We start from the raw sequence: 18219 nt of genomic DNA on the forward strand, positions 1-18219 counted from the left end.
GCTCTTCATTTGTATAGTCCAGGTAAAGGGAGCACTCCCCGACCTGTGCTGCCATGTGGAAACAAACTGTTAGCAAGGATTTTATCCATACTTAACAGCTGCTGAAATAGGAACAAAAAGTTATTGATATTAGTAAGTTACTTTTCAAAACATCAATTATATAGTGCACGTCAGACCCTTGCATCTGCAGTGCTCTGATTACAAAGATGAATATGGTCACAAACAGCTAAGATCTCAGACAGGAAACAGAGGAATAATGAGTTAAATATGATGAACATGAGTCCGAGGTATAAATGTCAATGGTGAACTATCCACAAGTTAGTGAGACCAGGAAGAGAAATAATTCAAAACCTGATTGAGCATCTACTATGTGCCAAGGAATTAAAATATCAGTTCAATTATTTCAGACAATCCCTCTGTTCCGCAGATTTTGTTTTTTGTTTTTGTTTGTTTTTTGGTTGTTTTTTTTTTGGTTTTTGGTTTATTATTATTTAAATTCAATTTAGTTAACATATAGTATATTAGTTTCAGGGATAGAATTTGGTGATTTATCAGTTGTATACAACACCCAGGGCTCATTACAATACGTGCCTTCCTTAATACCCATCACCACGCTAACCCATCCCCCTAGGCCCCTCCTCTCTGAAACCTTCAGTCTGTTTCCCGGAGTCCATAGTTTCTCACGGTTTGTCTCCCCCTCCGATTTCCCCCCCTTCATTTTTCCTTTCCTTCTCCTAATGTCCTCTGTGCTATTCTTTATGTTCCACATACGAGTGAAACCATATGATAATTGTCTTTCTCTGCTTGACTTATTTCACTTAGCATAATCTCCTCCAATTCCATCCATGTTGATGCAAATGGTGGGTATTCATCCTTTCTGTTGGCTGAGTAATATTCCAGTGTATATATGGACCATATCTTCTTTATCCATTTGTCTATTGAAGGGTATCGCCCCTTCTTCCACAGTTTGGCCACTGTGAACATTGCTGCTATGAACATTGGGGTGCATATGCCCCTTCTTTTCACTACATCTGTATCTTTGGGGTAAATACCCAGTAGTGCAATTGCTGGGTCATAGGGTAGCTCTATTTTTAACTTTTTGAGGAACCTCCATACTTTTTCCAAAGTGGCTGTACTAACTTGCATTCCCACCAACAGTGTAACACCCTTTCTCCACATCCTTGCCAACGTTTGTTGTTTCCTGCCTTATTAATTTTTGCCATTCTAATTGGCGTAAGGTGGTATCTCAATGTGGTTTTGATTTGAATTTCCCTGATGGCTAATGATGTTGAACATTTTTTCATGTGTCTCTTAGCCATTCATATGTCTTCTTTGGAGAAGTGTCTGTTCATGTCTTCTGCCCATTTTTTGACTTGATTATTTGTTTTTTGGGTGTTGAGTTTGAGAAGTTCTTTATGGATCTTAGATACCAGCCCTTTATCTGTAGTTCATTTGCAAATATCTTCTGCCATTCCATGGGTTGCCTCTTAGTTTTTTTAATTGTTTCCTTTGTTGTGCAGAAGCTTTTTATCTTGATGAAGTCCCACAAGTTCATTTTTCCTTTTGTTTCCCTTGCCTTTGGAGATATGTCATGAAAGAAGTTGCTGTGGCCGATGTGGAAGAGGTTACTGCCTATGCTCTCCTCTAGTATTTTGATGGATTCCTGTCTCACATTGAGGTCTTTCATCCATTTTGAGTTTATCTTTATTTATGGTGTAAGAGAATGATCGAATTTCATTCTTCTATATGTAGCTGTCCAGTTTTCCCAGCACCATTTATTGAAGAGATTGTCTTTTTTCCATTGGATATTTTTTCCTGATTTGTCAAAGATTAGTTCACCATATATTTGAGGGTCCATTTCTGGAGACTCTATTCTGTTCCATTGATCTATGTGTCTGTTTTTGTCAATACCATGCTGTCTTGGTGATCAGAGCTTTGTAATATAGCATGAAATCAGGCAACATGATGCCCCCAGGTTTGTTTTTCTTTTTCAACATTTCCTTGGCAATTCAGGGTCTTTTCTGGTTCCATACAAATTTTAGGATTGTTTGTTCCAGCTCTTTGAAAAATGCCAATGTCATTTTAATAGGGATGGCATTGAAAGTGTAGATTGCTCTAGGCAGCATAGACATTTTAACAATGTTTATTCCTCCAATCCATGAACATGGAATGTTTTTCCATCTTTTTGTGTCTTCTTCAATGTCTTTCATAAGTGTTCTGTAGTTTCTAGAGTATAGATCCTTTACCTCTTTGGTTAGGTTTATTCCTAAGTATCTTCTGGTATTTGGTGCTGTTGTAAATGGAATCGATTCCCTAATTTCTCTTTCTACAGTTACACTGTTAGTGTATAGAAAAGCAATTGATTTCTGTGCATTGATTTTGTATCCTGCCACATTGCTGAATTGCTGCATGAGTTCTAGTAATTTAGGGATAGAATCTTTGGGTTTTCTACATAAAGTATCATGTCATCTGCAAAGACAGAGAGGTTGACTTCTTCTTTGCCAATTTGAATGCTTTTTATTCTTTTTGTTGTCTGATTGCTGATGCTAGGAATTCTAGTACTATGTTGAACAATAGTGGCGAGACTGGGCATCCTTGTTCTATTTCTCATCTTAAGGGAAAAACTCTTAGCTTTTCTCCCTTGAGAATGATATTTGCTGTGGGCTTTTCATAGTTGGTTTTTATGAAATTGAGGAATGTTCCCTCTATCCCTACACTTTGAAGGGTTTTAATCGGGAAAGGATGCTGTATTTTGTCAAATGCTTTTTCCACATCAATTGAGAGAATCATACAGTTCTTGTCTTTTCTTTTATTAATATGTCCTATCACATTGATTTGCAAATGTTGAATCACCCTTGCATCCCAGGAATAAATCCCACCTGGTCGTGATGGATAATCCTTTTATTGTACTGTTGGATCCTATTGGGTAGGATCTTGTTGAGTATTTTGGCGTCCATCTTCATCAGGGATATTGGTCTGTAATTCTTCTTTTTGATGGTCTTTGCCTGGTTTTGGGATCAAGGTAATGCTAACCTTATAGAACAAGTTTGGAGGTTTTCCTAATGTTTCTATTTTTTTGAAACAGCTTCAGAAGAATAGGTATTATTTCTTCTTTAAATGTTTGGTAGAATTCCCCTGGGAATCCATCTGGACCTGGACTCTTGTTTTTTGGGATGTTTTCGATTACTGCTTCAATTTCGTTACTGGTTATTGGTCTATTCAGATTGCCAGTTTCTTCCTGTTTCAATCTTGGTAGTTTATAAGTTTCCAGGAAGGCATCCATTTCTTCCAGGTTGCTTAATTTATTGGCATATCGTTGCTGAATATAATTTCTAGTAATTATTTCTATTTCCTTGGTGTTAGTCATGATCTCTACTTTTTCATTCATAATTTTATTAATTTGGGTCCTTTCTCTTTCTTTTGGATAAGTCTGGCTAGAGGTTTATCAATCTTATTAATTCTTTCGAGGAACCAGCTTCTAGTTTCGTTGATCTGCTCTACTGTTTTTCTGGTGTCTATTTTGTTGATCTCTGCTCTAATCTTTATTATTTCTTCTCCTTCTTGCTTTAGGTTTTATTTGCTGTTCTTTTTCCAGTTCCTTTGGGTGTAAGGTTAGCTTGTGCATTTGGGATTTTTCTACTTTTTTGAGTGAGGCTTGGATGGCTATGTATTTCCCCCTTAGGACTGCCTTTGCAGTATCCCATTGGTTTTGGACCAATGTGTTTTCATTCTCATTGTTTTCCATGAATTGTTTAAGTTCTTCTTTAATTTCCTGGTTGACCCAAACATTCTTTAACATAATTCTTACATTCTTTAACAGGGTGGTCTTTAGCTTCCATGTGTTTGAATTCCTTCCAAAATTTTCTTGTGGTTGAGTCCAGTTTCAAAGCATTGTGCTCTGAAAATATGCAGGAAATAATCTTGATCTTTTGGTATCAGTTGAGACCTGATTTTTGACCCAGTATGTGGTCTGTTCTGGAGAAAGTTCCATGTGCATTTGAGAAGAATAAATATTCTGTTGTTTTTCAGTGGCATGTTCTGTATATACCTATGAAGTCCATCTGGTTCAACGTGTCATTCAAAGCTCTTGTTTCTTTGTTGATCTTCTGCTTAGATGATTTGTCTATTGCTGAGAGTGGAGTGTTGAGGTCTCCTACTATTAAAGTATTATTATCAATATGATTCTTTATTTTGGTTAACAGTTGGCTTATGTAGTTGGCTGCTCCCATGTTGGGGGCATAGATATTTACAATTGTTAGATCTTCTTGTTGGATAGACCCTTTAAGAATGATATAGTGTCCCTCTTTATCACTTACTACAGTCTTTACCTTAACATCTAATTTGTCTGATATGAGAATTGCTCTCCCAGATTTCTTTTGAGGTCCGTTGGCATGAAATATGATTCTCCATCCCCACACTTTCAGTCTGGATGTATCTTTAGGTTCAAAATGAGTCTCTTGTAGACAGCATATGGATGGGTCATATCTTTTTATCCCATCTGCAACCCTGTGCCATTTCATGGGAGCATTTAGTCCGTTCACGTTGAGAGTGACTATTGAAAGATGATTTTATGCCATCATGTTGCCTGTGAAGTCCCTGTTTCTATAGATTGTCTCTGTAAATTTCTGGTCTGTATTACTCTTGGGGTCTTTCTTCTTTTATAGAATCTCCCGCATTCATATTTCTTGCAGGGCTGTCTTGGTGGTCACATATTCTTTCAGTTTCTGCCAGTCCTGGAAGCTCCTTGTCTCTCCATCCATTCTGAATGACAGCCTTGCTGGATACAGTATCCTTAGCTGCATGTTCTTCTCATTTAGTACCCCGAATATGTTTTGCCAGCCCTGTCTGGCTTGCCAGGTCTCTGTGGACAGGTCTGACATTATTCTGATGTTCCTCCCTCCATACGTAAGAAATATCTTACCCCCAGCTGCTTTCAGGATTTTTTCCTTGGTGCTAAGACTTGCAAGTTTTACTATTATATATCAGGATGTTGAGCTGTTCTCATTGATCTTAGGAGGGATCCTCTCTGCCTCTTGGACACGAACGCTTGTTTCCTTACCCGATTAGGGAAGTTCTCATCTATGATTTGTTCAAATATATCTTCTAGTCCTCTCTCACTCTCCACCCCCTCAGGGAACTCAATAATTCTTACATTGGAATGTTTCATAGCGTCATTAATCTCTCTGTCTGATCTCATGGGGTATTAGGAGTTTATCCCAGGCCTCCCTGGCTTCCTTGTTTTCTATCATCTTATCTTTTAGCTCACTAATTCTTTCTTCTGCCTCATGTACCCTGGTTGTCAGGGTATCCAGTTTAGACTGCATCTCATTCATAGCATTTTTACGTTTGGCTTAATGATTAGATCTCATTTCTGCCCTTAGAGATTCTATATTGTAACTAATATTTTTCTCAAGCCTAGATATCGACTTCATAATTGCTACTCTGAAATCTATCTCTGACATCTTGCTTATATCCATATCCATTAGGTCTGTGGCAGAGGCCATAGTCTCTGATTCTTTTCTTTATTGGGGGTTCCTCCTCTTAGTCATTCTGTTGAGGGGTGGTTGAGGGAATGTATAGAGTTCCATGTATTAACTATGACCCAAGCAACATGCACCCATTATAAATTTATAGGGACCTTAGGGTTGTTGTCCTCTTGTTCTTCCAGCCTGTCTTCTGGGGGAGGGGCCTGCTGTGCTGTTACCCATGCAACCCTGCTTGGGTAGAGTTGCCCCGTCCCCTGTCAGGGAGGTGGGCTCAGTGGGAACTGGTTTCTTGAGCTTTTGATCTCTGGCTTTCTGCAAAATCAGAGCAGAAATGACCACACCAAACCCCTGGCCCAGAGCAGAGATATTGTAGTCTGCTCTTCACTGAGCTCTCCAGGACACACAGTCTCCATTTCTCTCTGCACTGCTAAAAAATGCAGCCTCCCTAGTGGTGCGCCCCACAGCAACTCCCCCAGAGGTCTATCCCAGGGCATGTCTCTGCCCTTTGTGTCTAAAACTGTGAGCCACCCCTGGTTCGTGCCTGTGCACCTGCAGCTCCTGGATCCTGTCTGGAGGCTGCATTAAAGTCCTTTCCCCTCTGCTACCAGTCTGGGAGTCCGTGCCCGGTTCCCAGCACAGGACACTTTTGTGCTCTGGTGTTATGTCACCTTCCTGGTGCCAGTTTATGGAGGCTCCCTCCCCCTTCTGTTTATCTTCTCATATCTGCCCACAGAATCACGGCTCCACCCTTCATACTTCGTGACTGCCGGAGATTTTCTGGTTGTAGAGATCCAGAAATATATTTTTACATCTCAGGCTGATTACGTGGCTGTTTAGAATGGTTTGGCAGATAGCCAGCTAAATTCAGGGTACCAATTGAAATAGGGTCCCCTACTCCTCACCATCTTGCCTCTCCCTCCCAGATCATGTTTTCCCTTTTAACAGGTGAAAAAGAGCTCATGCTTAGAAAGATGGAACACCGGCCTAAAATGTCACAACTTGTAGGAGTCAGAAAACAGAATTTGAATAAGGTACATCCAATGCCAAACCTATTCCTTTCCCACCACACTGTACTTCTTGTACTTACTGTCCTCTCTTTATTGGAATACACTCCCCTGCCTCTATTTACCCAGCAAGCTGCATCGGCTAAAGGTCCCATCTGCATGCAGATCCTGTACGCCTGGCGGCTCAAGGAAGACTTTGGTGTCCCCTAAGCACAGTCTACCTCCTGAAGCTGTCCCTGCTCCTCCAGCATGACCCAGCTCCTCCCCCATGCTCTCTGTCACTTGTACACATCTCCTTTGATGCTGGTCTTCTACATGTGTTTTTCTTCCATAAATTATAAGCTTTTTGTTAAAAAGAGAGATGTCTTTTTTTTTTCCTTTTCATCTCATCTTCCTATCGTGGAGAAGACACACAATGAATGTTTGTTTAAAAACAAAAACAAGACCAAATCAAATGGTATCTTTAATGTTTTCCATTTTTATTCAAAAGGTAGAAGACATATAAATTTGTCCAACATTTCATAAAAAATCTGAAGAGTTTATATAATTCTAAGGAGTTTTACTTTCACAAAGTCAATCGGCAGACAGTTGTCTTCAGCCTGTTACGTACAAGGCTGGTGCTGTATGTTGTATGCACTGCAATTCATGTGTGCGAAACAATAGCTACTCGCCTTTCAAGGACACAAAACCTACTGAGGAAAATATGTTTGTTAAATAACATACTGATGCTTAGCCTTTAATTAATGTCAAGAACTGTTAGAAGTAACACACACATATTCACACACATTTATTCTAATCCTCACAACAACTATATGGGGTGATACTTTTTTTTTTTTTTTTTTTTTTAGAATTTTACTGACGAGAAAACAGAGTCCCGGTGTCATGGACAGCTAATAATCTAAAGATTTTGGTATTAGAACCCAAGCAATCTTCAGACTGGCACAGGAAAAGGACATTAGGGAAAACTAAGGAAATCCTGGTAAAATATGGACTTTAGTTAATAATAGTGTACTGATATGGGCTCATTAGTTTGACAAATGTACCCTGTAAAACTTTAAAGGCAGGGGAAATTGGGTCTGGAGTGTATGGGGACTCTCTGTTATCTTTGAAACATTTCCTGTAAATCTAAAACTCTTGTCAAATTAAAAGGGGGAATAGAACAATGAGAAGAATAATTTGCACAATATAACTTATGTGGTAAATGCTATTTGTACCTGTAATATATATATATTAATATATATATATTACAAATGCATAGAAAACAGCCCAGGAGTATACACACTTAACATTTAATAAGGTATACACAAAGTGTACACACCTAAGAGAGTTTAATTCTTAAGGAAGGGAATGTATATATTTCCATAGTGTTTACATTTTTTATAATGAGAATATTTTCTTGCTTGTCATTTTTTTTAGCTAATGCAAGTAAAATAATAAAAAAGACCATATTCAGAGATGTGCAGAGAGGAGTCAGCGAACATTTCAGACAGCAAGAACATTGTAAGCAAAAGGTCAAAGCTTATAATGTGACTTCTCTCCTCTAGGGAAGCAGTGAAGTACAATGGAAAATATATAAATGTACAAATTACTCATATTCTCCCAATGAATTCCCATCCAGCTTCTACCCCCTTCAACTTTTACCATAAATCCAATCTACTTACATCCCATCTACTTAAATCAGGGGTGCACCTGCTCTGCTGAAATGCTGGTGGGGGGGGGGGGAGGTAAAATCGAGAAGCATCCGTTACCTTGGCCAATGGCAAGCAGTCTTGGATATGGAGCAAATGGAAAAGCCTGTTCCGACAGTTGCCTTTTCCAGAGTCTTCAATTATATCTGAGATGCTGCTGTAAAAACTGGCATTTGAGCAATAACAAGTCATTGCAATTCTCTCTTTGGGATTGGGGATTCATGAATTATGCATATCTATGCAGATTTTTCACCTGTGACAGGTGTAGTATGGGCAATTTCCCTAACATATTAAGAAAACCAGCCATAATACCAGTAATGGATATAAATGAGATGTTCTCATCAGTTTATTTAACTATTTCACATCATCACGTGGCGGGAGAACGCATGGCACGGAGCTCAGTTATTGGTGGGACTCCTGTAGGTAGCAGCCCTTCGTGCTGGCTTCTTGGTGGAAAGATGGACAGGTTGTGTCTTGTTTACTGCTTCATTCATTTATTTATTTTTCTGCTGAACTGTACCACCTGAGTCGTGGCACATCCCATCTGAAAAACCAGCTGGCGAGCTCTGCGGAGCATTTCCCTGAGAGATGAGACAGATGTCAAAAAGGGGAGAAAAAATTATGTGCAACTACTACCCCCTCTGGATACAGCTGCAAGGTGTTATAGCTTGAAATGTTTTGGCTTTCGGGCATCTGGGTCTCATAATTCTCCGTTCCGAGGCCCCTCATTCTCTGTAATCACTCTGACCTGGCAAAGTCCTGAGTACATTATAACTAAGGAAATCACGTACTGCTTTTGGTACCTGAGGTGAACTATGCATGCTAAAGAGTAAGAAACCACTTTTGTGGTGAATAATCTCTAGCTCAGTGGCAGCTCCGAACTGGGGGACCCCAGGTCTTGCCATGACTCTGGAATTGACCGGTAGTCCTCGTTCTCGGGAAGCAGCTTGACTTCTCTGGGTCCTTCTTGTCTTATCTAAATGTAAAGCAATAGGACTTAATGATTTCAAGTTACATTCCAGTCATATAAGCCCTACCGTGAGTCTTTCCTTTGACCATCTACTCTGGCAATGTAGGCTTCCCAGGGATGCGTGTGCTTACGTGAAACTGTGCAGGAATTTGAAGTGGAAAATGTTTATTTGTTATTTTATTTTATTTAGAGAGGAAAAGGGGGAGAGAGGTGAGAAAGGAAGAGAGAGAATCTTAGGCAGACTCCAGGCCCAGTGCAGAGCCATTCAAAGGGCTCAATCTCACAACGCTGAGATCTTGACCTGAGCCAAAATCAAGAGTTGGATGCTTAACCCACTGAGTCACCCAGGTGCCCCTGAAATGGAATGTGTTTAAACATTGGGTGTATCCCACTTGGTTGCTGCACTTCCTTTCAAACAGCAACGCTCTGCAATCTACACGGGCACTAACAATGCTTCATTGGTGTGGTCTATATTGTTTCTGCCCACTCAGGGTTATTCCCCTAGCCTTCCATGTATAAACCTGGGGAGCGGCCCGCATCCTGAGCATTTCCCCAAATAATCCACACGCAGGAGGGACCACATCACATGCTGTGGCTTCTCACTCACACTGTCTCCTCTCTCCTTACTCTACTTCATTGGGCATTTCCTTCATGCTAGCCAAACCCTAAGGGTGTGCCCTTTGACCTCCCAGCTGCACCCTGTGTGGCCGGTGCCTCCCACCCTGGCTCAGATTGTAACTCCTGTGGGGAGAGAAATATTCTGCCTTCCTGGCCGTCTGTAATGGGTGTCCAAAACAGCAACTGCAAAACAACAGCAATGGACGTTCTCTGTCTTGGTATAGTAGAGATGATCAGACAAGGATGGCGTTGTTTCCCTTGCTTACATTAAGAAGCAAAGTGAGTCAGAGTGAACTGTAAACAAATCACAACGTGAAAGTTACCAGAATTGCTGTCAGTATTCAGGGTAGGAAAAAAAAACCCCAAACCCTTCATTTTTCTTTTCTTTTCTTTTTTTCCTTTTCCTTTTTTCTTTTCTTTTCTTTTCTTTTTCTTTTCTTTCTTCCTTTTCTTTCTTTCTTTCTTTCTTTCTTTCTTTCTTTCTTTCTTTCTTTCTTTCTTGTTCATTTAAAAATTGATTATTTGAGAGAGAGAGAGAAAGAACAAGCAGGAGGGGCAGAGGGAGAGAGAGAATCTCAAGCAGACTCCTTGCTGAGCTCAGAGTCTGACACTGGGCTCGATACCATGACCCCATGAGCAAGACCTGAGCCAAAACCAAGACTCAGTCGCTCAACTGACTGAGCCACCCAGGTGCCCCAAACCCTTATTTTTTCTTGAAATCATCATGAAGGTGAACTATAGATCATGGTCATAGTTGAGTTGAACCTTTGAAGGAAAAACAGAACAAGGTTCTTAGCTACTATATCAATGCATGTTTCACACAGATTTTTAATTGTTAAATTATCTGTCAGAATCTCCAACTAGTTCTTGTACTTCTTAAGGGCAGGGATCATGTAAGCGTATGCCAAAATGTGTTTGCTTAATGAGTAACAATCTTTGCATGAGTTCCATCCTGTTTTTTAATCAGCAGTTTTTACTGGTGACTGAAGCCCCAAAATCTCCAGGAGGGGTAGCAGGCACCTCCCTTTCATAGTTAGATAAGCTAATATTTGGAGGGATCGAGTGACTTGCCCTGTGTCATGCAGCTGACACATGACAGACACACATTTCACTGTTGCCAGCCAGCTCACAATCCCTGCTTTCACGGACACACATCTCAGGCTGCTTGGTTGCGGTCTCCTAGGCAGGACTCTGGGCAAGGATTCAGACTGAGAATTGCCAAACTGCATTCAACAACACGGCTCTTGACCATGCATGAGCTGGTATTTAATAACACACAGGCCGGCCATCCTGCCTGTGATGAACTGTGGTTTATCTGAATACCCTTGAGACAGTATATTCAGGAGGTCTAAGAGACAGCCCTGCATGGGTAAAAGGATGCCAGAGTTTTTCCTGAGGAACCTACAGGAACTCCTTGCATGGCCCTTAACTAATCCTGCTACCTGGGCAAGTTAGAGGACCTCTCCCATGACAAGCTCCTCTCCTTTGATTTAAGGAAAGAGATACCTGGCATTTGATGAGAGGGGAGGTGCTGACAAGATGAGCGTACGGGTCAGCCTCAGACGCGATAGTGAAATAAAACATATAGACGCATATAGATGGTGCTTTTTTGTATACGGTGCCATTCCGAGTGCTTAATGTGTGTGAATACACGTAATCCTCTTAACTCCATAAACATGTAACAGAACACCCATCTTCCTCCCATGGAACTTTGAGAATCAGAGAGAAGTGATTGGGTCCATGTTAAAAGGCTAATAAGTGGCAAAGCCAGGATCTGATCCCAGAGCAGACAGAGCTGACTCCGGATAAACAGAAAAACATCCTGAGGCTTTAAACTATTCCTACTCTCTGTGATTGGATGAAAGGAACAGACCAGGTCAGACTATTTTGCTGGATTCTGCCACATCTGTAAGAGAGCTACTTTGAGTGGAGCTCAGTCTCTAGAACTCTGTTGTAAATGACGGGGAGAGGGTGAGCCATGGCAAGCCTTGTCACAGCTCAAGGTCTTTCATGGAGGAGTTACACTGAGCCTTGTGTCATTCATTGCCCTGGTAGAACACACCCCACACTTGGTAGACACTCAGGGGAGGTGCTGTGCACGGCAGCTAAGTCCACAGACTCCAGCTGCATCCAGTCCCCATCCTCTCTCTAGGTGTGTGACCATGCAGACCAATTAATTTCCCTCCAGCTCGGCTTACTCAACTTCAAATGGTAATGATAACTTGCCAACCTTTTTAATTCATTATGACGATTAAATGATTTATAAAAAGAAAAAAATATATATACACACAGCAGTACTTCAGATACCCATGTATAACTCTCGTGTCTCCCCTGTGCCTTCTCTTCTCCAAGTTAAGTATCCCCAGGTCCATCATCTGGAACTGTTTCTAGATTGTTCGGCATGCCGGTTGATCTCCTCTGGACATGGTCCAGATGGCCAATGGCCTCTTCAAGTTTAGCAACCAGAGCTGAACAGTTCCTTAAGCAAAACTTTATGCATCCCCCTGTCTCTGCCAGCTGCCCTGTGTGGCAGAGTGATAAACAAAACTTACTGCCCTTACAGGTAAGAGTAAAGCTTTGGTGACTTTGGATGTGAGGTTTCATGAGATTTCACTTCAGCCTCTCAGAAAGAAAATCGAGTGCTTTTCTCTCCTTCAACTACTTCCTTCCATGATCAAAAAGCAGAAATTCCGGGTAACCAGGGTGGCTCAGTCAGTTAAGCGTCTGCCTTTGGCTCAGCTCATGATCTCAGGGTCCTGGGATCGAGCCCTGCATCGGGGGTCCCCACGCTCAGCAGGGAGTCTACTACTCCCTCCCCTCTGCCCCCACCCTGCTCATGCTCTCTCTCTCAAATAAATAAAAATAAAAATGAATCTTTAAAAAAAAGTAGAAATTCTGTACGCCATCAAAATGAAGTACTTGGATTCTCAACTAGTCCACACTCAGTTTTCAAGAGTAAGAAAAAATATTTTAAAGTTGCTTTTCCATATGGCTCTCTTTCATGGTAATCCTCTCCTCTGAATAAATTAGCATTTTCTCAGATTGTAGGAGCTGCAGGTGGACCTGGACTCTCTGGCTTGGAAAGAAGCAATGTTGCCTTATTCCTTAAAGCATCAAGCAGAAAAGTAGGATGGGTCTATGAAAAAGAGGCTTGAAAAATGGGATTCTAGACTTTACATTCACTAGACCAGCTAAAGGGTGATCTAGTCTAGCTCAGAGGGTGGGAGTGTTTATTGAGGGTGGGGCCAAAACTCTAGTGAGTAATCAGTGGACTGTGCTGAGTTTACCTTCTGCATGCAAATCCGGGGCCCTGGGTTGGGTGAACAGCTGGTAGGGAGGGTGGATTCCCTTACATGGGATGCTGGACTATTTTGGATGATAAGAAAGAATTTTTGAGACTGTGGAGTCTGAGGCTTCTAATATTCATCCCAGTTAGGACTGTCAGATAAAATAGAGGACACTCCATAAAATTTGAATTTGAGATGAACACATATTTGATGAATATATTTGAATAAGTGTTTCCCAAATATTGAATGGGAAATACTTAAACAAAAAAGTCGTCATTTACATGAAATTCACATTTAACTGGGTGGTATGTATTTTTATTTGCCACCCTGGCAACCCTAATTTCAGGGGAAGTACACAAATGTGGTAGACATCGTGGATCTGAGCTCTCAAGAATGGGGAAGTGTCAAATAACTGCCTTTTCTATAAAATTGAGAGTTAAAGGGATAGCATCAGATGGACGTAAATGAGGATAATATACCTTAAGGCATGTGAACATTTAAAGCTTTGGCCACTTTACAGGTAATCTAGGAAAGAGACAGGTAGACAGACAGACACGAGCTGGGTTTGCAGTGGTTGTCTGAATTCGCAAAAACAATTCCTGGGACAGGGAATTGAGACAAGTGATTTACTTGGAAGGTGACCCTGGAAACATCGGTAGGAAAGAAGTGATAGCAGGTAGAGGTGAAAGCTGGTGCCAGCGCTCACGAGCAGGGGCTCTGGGTGGGCTGCAGAGTCAGTCCTGTCGGAATCTGGGGAGGTAGTGTCAAAGATGTCTAAACCCCAGAGTCCGTCCATAAATGTGTGCACGCACACACACATGCACACACATGCACATACATGCACACACACACACACACACACACTCACAGGAATATTACTCAGCCATAAAAAAGAATGAAATCTTGTCATTTGCAACAGCGTAGATGTGTCTAGAGGGTATAATGCAGACAAATACTATATGATTTCAATCCTATGTGGAATTTAAGAAACAGAACAAACAAAAAATCAGACTCTTAAGTACAGAAAACTGGTGGTTGCCAGAGGGGAGGTGGGTGGAGTGGGAAATGGGGAAATAGATAAAGGGGATTAAGACTACACTGATGAGCCCTGAGAAATGTATGGAAGTGTTGAATTAGTCTATTGTATACCCGAAACTCATATAACACTGTATGCTAATTATACTTCATTAAAAAAATAATAATAAAGCTCAGAATCATCCCAGCTTGTTAGGACTGGCTGAGTGCTGTCCCGGGAGCTGTCCCTCTGGCACCGCCAAGTCACTGGTACCCAGTGAGGGAAAGCCCCACGTGGAAGGTGATAGGTGCTTACATTAGGTACCTTCAGAAGTCCAGGATGATATTTGCTGAAGAGCCATAGGTTGGGCATTCACGGAAGCTGCCACAATGTGTCTATCAATCAATATATAGAAATAGAGGTCAAACCTACTATAAATTTTATGTTATATTTAGATACATAGTCAGACCATATCTGTATGGTTTCCAGTTGTTTGTCATCTTGGTTCGTCTTTGTACTATTTTGTCTGACCTCACCAACCCCGCAAGAAACCCCCCACTTGTAGGTCTCATTATGTCCCCTGTGGGCTCATGCTCTCCAGATTCTCTCCACGATTAGTCCCGGGACCAGCACTCACCATGCATGGCCTTGCCCTGCTCCATCTCTACCCACGAAGGCTAACTCATTCTTTCTCCGGTTTTCAGATTTCTGTACTACTATTGTATTTCTCATCGAACACCCAGGAGTCAAGCTTTAGTCCATTAGTTGTTAATGGGTCTTACCCTGAATACTTTACTGTAAGAAAGTCACACTCGGGGAAAAGTGACCAGTATGAGGTTATGGGAAAGACCAAAAGCGGAACTATTTTTAAATTCCAATAAGAAGTCCAAAAAATAGAAATACTAGTGATCCATCAAGACATGGATATAATTTAAAGCCCTTGGGTTAATTTCTGTCACCACACATTCTGTGAGTCTAGCAACTGCATCTCTATAATTCAGCTCTCAGAGAAAGTCTGTAATAGACTATTTATGAAAGGGGCCGAGTCATACCCCAAGGGCAGCCGTGAAACTCCACAGTGTCTGTGAAGAATTACCTTTCACAGATATACGTGGGGCTCCAATGGGTCACAGCCTCTATCATTAGAGCTACCATCATGGTTTTATAGAGGTGATATTTTTAATTTGAAAGGGAAACATTTGCTCCCTGTAAGAAACAGCTAACTGTACCACACCAAATACAATGGATTCCTTTCTTTTAAACTTCTCTGTCTTTGATTCCTTGACTGCTACCAATGGGGAGGGATTTGGTGCTGTTTTCTGGGGGGGAGGACTTTGGGCATGCACGGTAACTTCTGGTGAAGCAACATGGTCACAGAGCAGAGCCCCAAGAGGGAGACTACTCTATCTGAGCCACGCCTGCGACCTGAACACTGGGATGTGCTTGCCGTCCGCTGTGGGGCCTGGGCGTAAGTCCGCGAATGCCTGCTAGGTCTCCGTGCTGACAGCCTTGTGAGGCTCTGTGTGTTGCCACCGTGTCTGGCTTTTCTAACCTGAAGAAGGCCTCTCTATGGACATCCTCCATTTCTTGTCCTCTGTATCTTCTAGTCGAACGTTCATGGATCCAGCCAATATAAGTAGAGGATACCTCCCAAATCGGAATTTCAGATTAACAAGAATACACAACACACACATTTACAGAATAATATAATACACACAATACACATGTATGTATGTGTGCCTATCACACGTATGTACACATACCCACATTGTGTTTTTATTTGCTTTTGTTTTAGTTTGAGTATGCTCCGTGAAACACTGGGGACACTGAAAAAGAAAATTGTTGTTTATCTGGAATTCAGATTTTCTTGGTGTTTTATATTTCATCTCACAACCATGTTGTTGTCCCTGCTTGCCTGGGCTGGGATCATTTGCTCAGCCCATGCCCTCACCACAGTCTTGCCCTGAATGCCACTCCAGGTGGACACAGGTCTTGATCTCAGGGTGGCTTCATGCTTCATGGCTATGCTAAGTGGGCACTGTTGAGGACATTCATGGGGGTCAGGCCCCTGGTCCCACCACCGTGTTGACCTCCTTCCAGAACATTCTGAAACATTAGAAGACCCTGAGGAACAGACTGGTCCACCAGGCCTCACTGATTCCTCGCCCTGCCCTTGCTCGTGCATCACAGTCAGAGCACACAGAGGCTTCAACTCCCTTCCAGTCTGGCCCTTCACAAACTTGAAGGGACATTCCATGTCTGAGTACATTTTCCCGAATTCTGTTACGAGCACAAATATCTTCCCCAGCATAGTATTAATTCTATTACTTTTAGTCCGTTTCCAGGTACTCTGTAGTATGTCACTCCCATACCTCTTCTGCTGAGGATGCTCGCTGAGCTCCACGTATGTATGTGCTCTTTCACTAGCTTCCCTTGTCTCGTGTCCTTTTATTACTCCTGTTTGCTCTGAATTTAAGGGGGAGTCTTAATTATCATCATAGTGCTCAGAGTTGTTGCCCTTGCCAGAAAGAATAAAAAAGAATCACTTGTCCAGTGCCCCTTTAGATGTCAAGACTTTTTACTGTGGGATATTATCTCAAATTATTACCAGAAATCTGTGCATGTAGGGAACTTTGCATTTGCAGACTTACATAATTGACAATCAGTAAATTATCCAGATCAAAGCTGGAAACATGAGAATGGTGGGATTCTCCTCATTTACTATGTGCTCTGTGGAACAAAATGTAAAGTGCAAATAGAATTTTCTTCTTTCTGAGGCGCCTGGGTGGCTCAGTCATTAAGCATCTGCCTTCGGCTCAGGTCATGATCCCGGGATCCTGGGATCGAGCCCTGCATCGGGCTCCCTGCTCTGCTGGGAGCCTGTTTCTTCCTCTCCCACTCCCCCTGCTTGTGTTCCCTCTCTCGCTGGCTGTCTCTCTCTCTCCATCAGATAAATAAATAAAATCTTTAAAAAAAAAAAAAAAAAGAAAAGAAAAAGAAAGAAAGAAATTTATTTTTTCTGTTATCCAGGTGTTTGGATACCTGGATGACTTGCCGTTCACCCCCTTTCTAAATAAATAAATTAATTAGTTAATTAATTTGTTATTTTAAAAATTTGGAACACTTCACAAATTTACGTGTCATCCTTACACAGGAGCCATGCTAATCTTCTCTGTATCGGTCCAATTGTAGTATTTGTGCTGCCAAAGTGAGCACTTTCCCCTTTTTTAAATTTTTCAATTTTTAAAATATTTATTTGTTTATTTGTTATCTGTTTACTTGTTTGTTTATTTAAGTAGGTTCCACACCCAGTGTGAAGCCCCATGCAGGGCTTGTACTCACCACCTTGAGCTCAAGACCTGGGCTGAGATCAAGAGTCAGACACTTAACTGACTGAACCACCCAAGTGCCCCCCAACCCGCCCTTTTTTAAATGAATTATTGGAAATATCCAAATGATTCCCTGAAAATTTCACTTCATACCATGAATTCACATGGTATTGATTAAGTGTAGCTCAGAAATTGTAGCAAAATTCAAGGTGCAATACAGGGCTTCATATGCCTGATTCTTTGTCAAAGGTGGACAGATTAGTGACCAAGTCTTTTACCTACATCCCAGGCACAGAGCTCGACTACATTTCCCAGCATCACTTGCAGTTAGGCAAGGATATATGATGGGTCATGTAATAAGAGTGTTCAGAGGAATGTGGGCAGTAGGGACACATTTCCATGTCCATCCCATAATGCCATCTCCTATATTGACCTCTGCTGCCTTTCCCCATCCACAGCTGCATGGATAGGACTCGGAATTTTGAGGTTGGAGCAACCACAAGATAAAGACTGAGTCTCTGTTAAAGGAGTCTCCTAGGACAATCTCCTGACCTGGAATACTCACACTGAACACATTATGAGCATCAAATAAAGTTTTATTGAATAAAGGCGTTAATTTTTTAAGAGCAGCTAGCTTTCAAAACTAATGGACGACATTCATTCATTCAGTAAGCCAGTAAGTAGTTCCTGAGATATATGCTGAGTGCTCCCCATGTGTGGCAGAGGCTCCGTAAGTCATATACTTTGGTAAATGAAATACACATACTTATTGCCATGGTGGAGCTTGCAATTTACTAAGGAGAAGGGACAGCAAGGAAAAAT

At 41.5% G+C, this 18219-nt stretch overlaps 1 non-coding gene across 1 annotated transcript; it reads right to left on the minus strand.

Annotated features, from left to right (window-relative positions):
- Positions 1 to 17177: 17177 nt before the first annotated feature.
- Positions 17178 to 17284, minus strand: LOC123801933 (U6 spliceosomal RNA). Its single transcript, XR_006782372.2, has one exon. It is a non-coding gene; the product is annotated as a U6 spliceosomal RNA (small nuclear RNA).
- Positions 17285 to 18219: the final 935 nt, after the last annotated feature.

The sequence above is a fragment of the Ursus americanus genome, chromosome 9, assembly GCF_024610735.1.
Source record: "Ursus americanus isolate L20-20 chromosome 9, mUrsAme1.1.p, whole genome shotgun sequence".
Lineage (NCBI taxonomy): Eukaryota > Metazoa > Chordata > Mammalia > Carnivora > Ursidae > Ursus > Ursus americanus.